Source organism: Camelus dromedarius, chromosome X, assembly GCF_036321535.1.
Source record: "Camelus dromedarius isolate mCamDro1 chromosome X, mCamDro1.pat, whole genome shotgun sequence".
Classification (NCBI taxonomy): domain Eukaryota; kingdom Metazoa; phylum Chordata; class Mammalia; order Artiodactyla; family Camelidae; genus Camelus; species Camelus dromedarius.
In genome coordinates, this window is record NC_087472.1 from 25,565,869 (window position 1) to 25,577,670 (window position 11,802).

The window sequence follows — 11,802 nt, forward strand, 5'->3', positions numbered from 1 at the left end:
TGGAACACTTCCTTTTCTTAAGGGAAGATCTGCCCTTTTTTATTTCTTTCAGGTTTTATTCTGCTTTTTCACCTGACTACTCCTCTTTTTCACTCAATTTTAACAAAGCACAGTCCATTACTCTTGAGCTTTTAATCTTTTACATTCCTCCAGGGAAACAAAAAGCATCACTTACGGTGAACTCAACCTGTTTTTAAATTTCACAGAACCTTGGTCTTCCTGTTTTCTCCCAGTATTGCAGCTCTGTCACCCTCGGTCTGTCTTCTGACCCAGCCTGGGCCTGTGATTGATGATCAGAATTCTCACGAGCACCTTTAACTGTTCTTCTGTTCTTACCTTGATTTTTTTTTAACTTAAAAAAAAATCTTTGGATAATTTTAGATTTATGGAAAAGTTCCAAAAATAGTACCAAGTTCCCATGTACTCTTCCCTACAGTTCCCCTGATAGTAACATCTTTTGTAATGTTATGAGCTGCATTGTTTCCCTCTCAAAATTCATATGTTGAAGCCCTAACCCCCAATGTGATGGTATGTGGAGAAGGGCCTTTGGGAGGTAATTAGGTTTAAATGAGGTCATGAGGGTGGGACCCTCGTGATGGGATTAATGCCCTTATAAGGAGAGACCAGAGGGCCCTCACTCTCTCTTTCTGTGTCTCTCTGTCTTTCTCTTTTCCTCAACCTCTCTCTCTTCCACAGCAAGAAAGGTAGCCATCTACAAGCCAGGAAGAGAGCTCTCATCAGGAACAGAATCAGCCAGCACCTTAATCTTGGACTTACTGGTCTCCAGAACTGTGAGAAGTAAATGTTTATTGTTTAAGCCACCCAATCTATGGTGTTTTATTATAGCGCCCCAGCCAACTAATATATATAAAACCACAGTACATTGATCAAAACTAAGAAATTAACATTAGTACAACAACACTAAACTACAGACCTCATTTGATTTTCACCAGTTTTTCCACCATATCCTTCTTATGTTCCAGGATCCAATCCAGAATTTCACATTGCAGTTACCTTTCATGTCCCTCTAGTCTCCTCTGATCTATGACAGTTTTTCCAGTGGTATCTCCTGCTTTTAATTTACATTTCCCTAATGACAGATGATATTGAACATATTTTTCTTCTTTTTTATTATGATAAAAAACACAACATAAAATTTACCATCTTAACCATTTTTAAATGCACAGTTCAACAGTGTTAAGTATATTCACAGTGTTGAGAAACAGATCTCTGGAACTTTTTCATCTTATATTTCTGGAACTATATACCCATTAAATAAATAGCTCTCCCTTTCCCCCTCTCCCTAGCTGCTGGAAGCACTATTCTGCTTTCTGTTTCTATGAATTCTACTACTTTAGATACCTCATATAGGTGGAATCATACAGTATTTGTCCTTTTGTGATTGGCTTATTTCACATAGAATAATGTCCTTAAGGTTCATCCATGTTGTACTGTATGATAGAATTTCCTTCCTTTTTAAGGCTGAATAATATCCCAATGTATGTATAGACCACATTTTGTTTACACATTCCTCCATTGATGGACATTCAGGTTGCTTCCACCTCTTGGCTATAATGAACAGTGCTGCTGTGAACATCAGGTACAAATATCTCAAGACCCCGCTTTCAGTTCTTTTAGATATATATCCAGAAGTGGGATTGCTGGATCTGACAGTAATTCTGTTTAATCTTTTGAGGAACCGCCATATTGTTTTCCACAGCAGCTGCACCATTTTACATTCCCATCAGTAATGTATAGAGCTCCAGTTTCTCCACATCCTCACCAACACTTCTTATTTTCTGTTTTTTGATAGTAGCCATCCTAATAGCAGTGATATTGCATGGTTTTGATTTGCATTTCTCCAGTGATTAATGAATGATGTTGAGCCACTTTTCATGTGCTCTTTGGCCATTTCTAAACTATCTTTGGAGAAATGTCTGTTCAAGTACTTTGCCCATTTTTAATGTGGTTTTTTTCATTGTTGTGAACAGATTTTTATTTGCTAATTTTCCATCCGTGTATCTTCTTTGGTGAAGCATCTACTCAGATCTTTTGCCTATTCTTAAGCTGGGTTTGTTTTTATATTGTTGAGTTTTAAGAGCTCTTTATATAGTCTGGATGTAAACCTTTTATCAGACATGTGATTTGCAACATCTCCCAGTCTGTGGTTTGTCTTTTCATTCTCTTAATAGTGTAGTGCCTTTCACAACCCAGGATCATGCAGGTTTTCTTCTAGAAGTTTTATATTTACATTTAGATCTATGATCCATTTTGAATTAATTTTTGCATAATGTGTGATGAATGTGTTAAGGTTCATGTTTTCTGACTATTATAGCTTTATAGTAAGTCTTGAAATCAAGTAGTATGAATCTTTTTATTGGAATTGTGTAAAATCTAAAGATCAAGTTGAAGAGAATCAATATCTTAATAATATTGCATCTTATAACCCATGAACATGATATATCTCTCTATGTATTTAGATCTTTGATTTCTTTCACCAGTCTTTTGTAGTTTTTCACCTACAGATCCTGCAAATATTTTGTTCAAATTTATACATAAGTACTTCATTTTTTTCTGGTGCTATTGTAAACCTTACCTTTTTTCAAACAAGGAAAATAATCTCAGGATGTATTTGCAAACTCACTAGGCCTATTCTGATACAAACTTGGGCTGAAATTCCATTTATCTCCTGACCCCAGACTCTGAGCCCCCCAGTCTGACTTGTCTCACAGTGGCGTCCTGGCTCCCCAGAGACAGTGCCTGAGTATTGCCCTTTTCTAGTTGATAGTATACTCTAGTAATTGTTTCGGCACCTTCTGGGGAAGGCCAAAAAGAAACTTCATATTACATACTTGTGGCAAGGTCAAGGGGCTGCATTAACTCTTGGTTCAGAGGTCTCTGGGTAAACCAGTCTGGAATTGGCAACAGGCCTGGGAAGTGGGTGAGAGGCAATGACACTTCATTATAGGGACAATGATTAGAGTTAGTATACACGGTCCAGACCTGTAGTTCTTTATTTTTTAAATTACACAAATCTGTAGGGTAACAGTCTTCTGCCCAAATATTTTAAGCCACTGCCAATGAGTCCTAATTGTCAAACATTTTGATTAACACTTCGGACTTGATTTCTATTACAGCAGCCATGCTTCATTGAAAAAGAAGATAAATCTTACCTCCTTTTAATATTATAACACCTGCCCTGCAAGCTTCCAATATAGAATCAGTCCTACAACCTGCTTTCTCTATCTTTTACCCAAATAGATGAGTGTCCCTATCTTGTAAATTAGTGGAGACCAACAAGGAGACTAGGGTGGTAGCTCAGGTGAAAGATGAGGGTAGTTGGACTGGAGTAGGAAAGGAAGAGTTGGAGAAAGTGAATGGAGATGTGTTTTGGAGCTTTTGTTATCAGGACTAGCTGATAGATTGGATGAGGGAAGTGAAGGAGAGGGAAATCAAGGACAATGTCTCAATTTGTAGCTCAAATAACTTGGGTGAATTGAAGTGCCATTTACTGAGATGAGGTGAACAGCTGTCAGGGGAAAGCCAAGCGCTCTGTTTTGAACATGTTATGTTTGAAATGCCAGTTGGCTATCGAAGTGGAGATATCAGGTAGGCAGTTTAGGGTATGTAGTCTGGAGCTCAACTGGGGAGGTCCAGCTAGAGATAGAAATTTGGTGTTTTCAGCACATAGATGATAGTCAGAACTGTGAGACAGGATGAGATCCCCAAAGATGTAAATGTGAATAGCAAAGAGAATAGGTTCAAGGATTGACTCCTGGAGCACTCCATCATTTAATAGTCAAGAGATGAGGAGAAATCAGCAAAGACAACTGAGTAGAAATGGCTAGTAAATTTGAAGGGAAACAGGGTGAAATATCCTGAAAGCTAAGAGAAGCAGATGTTTTATATCAGATGTGCCAATTAGAAAACAGAAACCACATTCAAAATTTTTAACAGAAAGAATTTAACGTGAGGAATTGGTTACTTAGGTGAGAGCTGTTTTTCTTAGAACAGCTGAGAAGCCAAGGAAGGGATGGTGAATTAACCCAGAAATTTAGCAACAGCAGGAAACTGCTTCACCTCTACTGGAGGTAAAATTAGAAGGTGGTGTTGCCCAAGTCCAAGATCAGGGACCACACAGCAGAAGCAGGAAGGCTGGCCCAGCAGGGACCTGGTCCATGGAGGGAGGGCCTGTTCACTGGGAGTCACAGAGGACATACAGTCACTGCTAGAGAAGGCGCTCAGAACAGAGGGAAAGGAAGGGAAATACCCTGGCTTCTCCCCTTCTCCTGTTCTTTAATCTTCTGCCAGTGATTCCCACTGGTCAAACCTATCAGGAAGTCAGAGGGGAAGGGCAGCTGGGAAATGTAGTCTGTTCCACACAGCAGAGCAGGAGAAGAGGGAGAATGGGTCTGAGAGCAAATAGGCAAATGACCAGCAAATGTAAGTAATATGAGGACTTAGAAATGACTATTGCATTTAGCAATGTGGAGGTCATTGGTGATCTTGACAAGAGCAATTCAGTAGAGTGGTATGAGCAAAAGTCTGATAGGAGTGAGTTCAAGAGAGAACGGGAGATGAGGAATTGGAGGCAGTGAATACAGGCAACTTTTGGTGAGGGGGAGTTTTGCTGTAAAAGGAAAGAAATGGGTGTGTTATGTGGAGTGGGAAATAAAATTGACAGTAGATATTGTCAAGATGGGAGAAATAACAGCATATTTGAATGCTAATGAGGAAAAAGCCAAGAGAGAAGTAAAAATTGGTAATACAGGAAAGAGAAGAATTACTGGAGTGATGTGAATTGAGTAGGCAGGAGGGGATGAGATCCGTTGCAGAAGTGGTATAATAATAGGATTTGTAGAAGGTTATTCATAGAATCTTCATCACTTAAATTTGGAAAAGACCTTAAAAATCATGTGCTCTAATGTCCCATATGCAGGAATTCCCCGTGCAGCCTCCCAGACACGTATTGTTCAAGCCTTTGCTTGAAAGTCTCCATTGATGGTAGACTTACAATTTCCCAAAGCAACCATTTCCATTTTAAGATAGATAGAATTGTTAGAAACATTTTTCCTTTTCAAAACAACCAGATGAAATTTAGTGCCTTGTTCTGAATTGGATTATGGTTTGGACAAACCAGTTATAAGGGTCATTTTGGGGTCATATAGGAAAATATAAATATGTGGTATTAGATCAGATGAGAATTTATTAAAATGGTAGACATTGTTGGCAGAAAAAAGTTTGCAAAACAGTGTGCAGAGTGATCTTATTTGGTGTATTATATGAAATTCTAGAAGAACTTCAATAAATAATTCTTAAACTGTTTTAGAGACTAGAAAAAAAAGAATTTTTCCCAATTTTTGATATGAAAATAGGATAACTGAGACCAAACCTGACAGTGATAGCAGGAGAAAGAAATATCTGGACTAATCTCACCTGCAAATATAGATATAAAAATCCTGAATATAGATGTAAAAGTTCTAAATAAAATATTAACAAATAGGATCCAGATGAAATTCTAGAGGCAGTTTTCATTCATGTCAGGAACAAGACTAGCATACTTGCCATCATTGCTATTACTTAGCATTATTCTGAAAGTTGTACCTCACTGAATAAAATAAGAAAATTGAGAGTTATAAATAAGACAATGTCAAAATTATTATTGTCTTAATTAGGCTCTTTTGGATGTTTGGAACAGATACTCAAGTTATTGTAAATGATAGGGATTTATTGTAAGGATACACATGGGAATAAGGAACTAGGAATAGAAGTTTCTTAATTATGATAAAGAGTATCTATAAAAAAATCCTATAGCAAGTATACTTAAAAGCTTGCCTCTTGAAATTAGAATTGAGATAAAGTTTCCCCATATGACCATTGTGTTGGAAATCCTACCCAGTGTAATAAGAGAAGAAGAAAAAACAAAAAGTTTAAAGATTTGGAAAGGAAGAAGCAACACTGTCATTGTTTGTAGAAAACGTGATTGTGTACATAGAATATTCAAAAGAATTGAAGGATCAACACTTGAATTGATAAATGAATTTAGAAAGGTTGCTGAACATGTGGTTAATATCAAAAATTAATGGTATTTCTGTATATAATCAACAGTTGGCAACTTTAAAAATATAAATATTATGTCATTACAATAGCATAAAAATACCTAGAGATGAATCTAGAAAAACATGTGCAAAGCCTTTAGATAGAAAACTGTAAAAGATTACTGAGAAAAATTAAGACCTAGATCAATGAAGTGATATACTGTGTTCATAAATTGGAAGATGCAATAGCATTAAAGTGTCAGTTCTCCACAAACTGATTTATAGATTCAGTGAGAGTCCATTTAGAAATCTCAACAGTTGTATGTGTGTGTAAGTGAGTCAGACCTGACAAGCTAATTTAAATTATATGGAAATAAAAAGGTCCAAGAATAGCCAAAGTACTATTGAAGAACCAGGTGGGAAGATTTGTTCTGCTAGATATTATTGTCCTATATAGTGAAAGTAATTAAAACAACGTGATATTGGCCCAGTGATAGGCAAATAGATCAATGAAATAGAATAGCAAATCCAGAAACATCTGGACGTATCCTACACAGATATAACAGATACACAATAAAGGTGCCACTGCTCTTCAACAGGGAAAGGATTTTTTAAAAAATAAACTTTGCTAGGACAACTGTCTATCCATATGGCAAAAAGAAAACTTGACCACTACCTCATCTACAAAAATCAGTTTCAGGTGAATCATAGATCTAAATGTGCAAGGTAAAATGTAAACCTTCTAGAAAAAATATAACAAAATATTTTCATTATCTTTAGGAAATGAAAGACCTTTTAATCAAACCACAAAATTAGTAATAATAAAAGAAAAGGTGGATACATTTGACTAGATTAAAGTTAAGCTTCTGTTATTAAGAGTGAAAAAGTAAGCCACAGGGTAGGTAAAGATATCTGTAATACAGAAAAGTACGAAGCTTATATCCAAAATATCTGAAGAACTTCAGATCATCTTTTAGATAATAGAGGGTTTGACATTGGACTCTTTGGAGACAGTGCAGGCCACAGGACTCAGATACAGAGATCCCCAAAGGAAGGCAAGACTGCTTATTCTTTTTGCTCCTGAAGGCAGAGCCAGAGGAAGAGAGGGAGGTGGAAAAGTGGGACTTTGAAAGAGAATTTGCTATCTAAAGACCCTAACTGAGAGTTTTTTTTCTCTCAGAAGGACCAGAGGGAATAGGTGGCCACACCCCATCATGCCCACCACTGTAACACCTCAAAGAACAAGTGAGTGGAGTACTTTCTGGAGGTAGAAGGATGGACTGTGTAAACTCTAAAGGTCAATTCTTCATCTCAGCTTGTTCCTACCGGCTCGGCCCTAATCCCAGACTAAGGAGGAGTTTCAAGGAAGCCCTTGTCGGTCTGCCTAGGCCTCTGGGGGTTGGGGGTGGAGTGGGGAATCTGGTCTTGAGAATCCAGTGATACCTTTGGAATGGAGCTGGAGGGAGAATGAGTAATTAATAGGCATTCCTGTGGGGCCTCCCCCTGCCCCCAGGGAGTCCCAGCAGGATTTGGAGGCTGTGTGCTGTGTAGCTGGTTTGGTTCCCCTAGGCACCAGACACGCTCAACAGTACCTGTTCATTCACTCTGACCTCAGTTCATTCCCCTCAGCCACAGCGGTCTCCTCCCTGGCCCTCAAACTTGTGAGGCACATTTCCGCCCTGAGCCCTTCGCATTTGTTGGTCCCCTGCCTGGAACACTTTTCCCTCGGGTATTTGCATGACTCATTCTGTCCCCTGCTTCAGGTCTTGATTGAAATATCATTTTCTCAGAGAGGTCTTTGCTACCCATTCTATCCAAAAAATCATTACCTTCCCATACTTCCTGTCTTCCTTCCTTGCTTTCATTTCCCCCTAAGACCCTATATATTTTTGTTATTCATTTTGTTTATCGTCTGGCACTCCCACAGTGAGGACAGGGATTTTTTCCCCCCCGTCACTGTTGTATCCCAGGGCCTAGTAGTTCCTGGTAGTGTAGGACATGCTTAATAAATATTGGTTGAATGAATGAATTAGATAAACATTTAGTGAGTGCTGGGCACGGAGGGTGTGAAGGAGAAACAGGCAGGCCTTGGCCTTGCCCTCAGGGAGCTCTCTGTCTCTGCCAGAAAAGATCGACAAGGAAACAGGTCTGTAGGGTTCCCCCTGTTCTGATACCCCAGACAAGTGGGAGGACCCTTGCTTGGCTCCTGCAGTTCCTGATGGGAGCCTCATTCACAGCGGTTTGGCTTCCAGGCTTCAGAGTGGGAGCTGAACAGGAGGCCCTACCACCAGAAATGGTTCCCCTCCTGTTTGGCTCCTTGGATCCTGGGCCTAAGAAAGGAGTCCCTGCAACCTGTTGGCTGCTACTCTGGAGCCCTGCCCCATGGCCCTCTCTGGAGCACGGTTACAGCGTCCCCACCCTGATCGAGGAACACGTCACAATGTGCTGTAACTGCCCGTTGAATGCTCTGGGGCCAAACTAGAAGGTAAGCACCTAGTAGGCAGGGACCAAGTCTGTGCTGCTCACAGCTCTATCCTCTGTCGCCATCACTAGCCAGTCCCTGGACCATACTCGCCTCAGAGCATGCGTGCTGTGGGCCACATTGCCAGAATTTGGATCTCAGCTCCACCACTTACTAGCTGTATAACTTCGGGCGAGTCACTTCATCTTGTTTGAGCTCAAATGTGAACTCCACATCTCTTTGCTTCTGAGCTCTAGGACAGCTCAAAGCGACTGAATTTCCACAAATGGAGGCCAATCTGTACCACCCAGCCTGGAAGCCCTCAGAGCAGGTTTCTGTCTGTGTCTTTCTTGTATCCTTGTCTAACTTGATCTCCAGTTCTGACCTGTAGCAGTGCTTGGGGCACCCTCAGTGTCATGACTTTTCATCTGCTCTGCCAAGGAGCTTGGTTTCCCTCCCCCTCTGTTTTTGCATTTGGAGCACTGTGCCTTGATATGCTTGTGAAAGATCTTAGAGCTTTCTTATTGTCTTTAGGCCAGGGCTGGGCCAGCCCACCAGAAACCTCATCCTGGTGCAGCAGTAGATGACACTGGGCACAGTACAGCAGGAAAATGTGAGGTCACAAGTGTCACGTCACAAAGCCAGAGCATTCTGAACTTCAGCTGTGAGAGTAGCCCCGAAGCAGCAGACACAAGCTCTCCCGGAGGAATCTGAGGGCCTGCTGAGCCAGGTGGGGGTCTAGGCCAAGCTGCTTCCTGGAAGGAAACTAGCATATGGCTGAGCTTCTTAACTTGGGCTCCACAGGGTCCGGGTCGACCCAGAGAGTCCTTGAACCCTTTGAAAGTAATATATTGTGTGTATACATAAGCAGATGGGCACTTTTCTGTGGAGGGGATTCATTGGCTTTACTAGATTTTCAGAGGAGCCCATGAAGAGAAAATGATTAGAAATCACTGGTCTAGTCCTCAAAATGTGAGAGACATCATAGCGTTCTGGAAAAAGTACAACCTTGCCATCAGATTGCCTGTGTTTATGTGCCAGCTCTGTCACGTACTGCCTGTGATCTTGGGCAAGTCACTTTACCTCTTTGTGCTTCAATATCCTCATCTATAAAGTGGAGCTAATCGCAGTTACAGGCATACGTTGTAGATATTGTGGGTTTGGTTGCAGACCACCACAATAAAGCAAATATAGCAATAAAGTGAGTCACACACATTTTTTTTTTGGTTTCCCAGAGCATATAAAAGTTATGTTTATACTATACTATAGTCTATTAAGTGTGCAATAAAATAGCATTATATCTAGAAAAATACAATGTACATACTTTAATTTAAAAATCCTTTATTGCTAAAAAAGTGCTAACCACCATCTAAGCCTTTTTGCAATAGTAGCATCAAGGATCACTGATCACAGAGCACCATAACAATTATAATAATGATGAAAACATTTGAAATATGGTGAGAATTACCAAAATGTGTCACAGAGACATGAAGTGAGCAATTGCTATTGGAAAAATGGCACCAATAGACTTGCTCGACACAGGGTGGCCACAAACCTTCAATTTGTAAAAAACGGTATCTGCGAAGAGCAGTAAAGTGAAGTGCAATAAAACGAGGTCTGCCTGTACCTACTTTACAGGGTTCTTCAGAGGAAAACATGTGGAAATGAAGACAACGCCCTTAAGAGATAGTCTGGAGCGTGATAAAGTAGGCATTATCATTGTACTTTGTGCAAGTGTGTGCGCGCATGTGTGCTTCTGAGACTAGGGGCGGAAGGATAGGGAACAGTGGTTGGACCCTCTGGCATTCGTGCCTAGTGGTCTGGCAGGCTGCTAGAAGGAGCTATAGGGTGATACTTGGTGGGAGCCATCTGCCCCGGAGGCGGTGGGCAGCTCCATCTCTCTTCTAAGGTACAGCTGGAAGCAGGGCTGACTCCTCTTGTATCTGGAATGACTTTAGGGTACAGCAAGATAATGCTTCCCTATCGGTCTGCCATTCTTTGTGTCCTAAAATTTCTACAGTTAGAGTCGCCGATAGCTTGGGCAAAAAAAAAAAAAAATGTACACTTGGTGGCAAATCTGTGTGGGGAAGCAGAGTGAGGCCCCATCACAAATGTTGACTTTGTTCTTGAATTGGATATGTCATTTATTTCCTAGGAACCATATTGCTACTGCCAGTTATAAAAGTTGTTGCTACTCACTGACAGTTCCTCTTGGATGACAAGCTGGTTTCCTGAGCGAGGCACAGTTGGCTGCCTAGCTCACACTCTAAGCCAAGTGAGTTTACATTCTAACCCCTCCCTGTTGCGGGGACCCTCTCTTCTCTGAACAGCAAAGCATCATTTTGAAATGACTATCCACATAATTCCTGTTTGGATTTAAAAAGCCCATTTAATTGGGCAGCGTACTTGTTTTTTGTCACTCTAGTTACCTGGTGAGCCACCTGTTCTGTATTTTATCATTATAGCAGCGGCTTTTCCTTTGTGGCTTCATAATTAATTTTCCTTTGAAATTTCCTACATTTTTGTCTTTGCCTACTAGTTAGGTTTAATCCTGACTCCTGTAATTTTCATTCATCTGCTCATAGACAACTGTTTATTTTCTTTATTGAGAACTCTGAAATTGTTTTCTGATTGGTTTATAATGTTTAATATCCACATAGTTTTATTTGCCATTACCCAGATTGTTGCCGTTAGAATGAGTAACTGTTGTCATAGCAAAAATGAGAGTTATGTACTGAAGTCCTTGAATTTAGGTCTTGTTTAGGAAATAGTTTAGGTAAAAAGTTTGTGAATTTAGGAACAGTGTACCATAAAATGTTCCTCTCTAAATAATATGGATGTTTCGTGGTATAAGCTAACTAAATCCGTGGGAGGACAGATCCACGTGGCTAAGGGTGAGGGACCTTGAAATGTGAACGCCATTTGCGCCTGCCAAAATGATTACTTCTCCTGTTCCAGCTAAGACCCCAACGCCACCTGGGAATCCTGTCCTATGTCCCTGGGCAGCTCCTCTTCAGGGTCCCAAAGCTGCCATCCCACCACCATTGCACTTTCCTCCAGCCCCCAACCCCCAGCAGCCCCCTTTTGCAGCAAAAGAACTTGTTTCCATTTTCACAGAGCAAAATTCAGGTGGGCAGTGTAAACTCCTTCAGCCTCACCCTGACTGGCCCAGATTCAATTCAGATGCAATGGCGCCCCCTTCCTCTCTGTAGCGGGCACTGTATGTGCTTCCTGGACCCCCTTCAGGACTGAAGGACTCAGTGCGTACAGCCACAGCCCTCAGTGCTCAGACCCCTTTGGGAA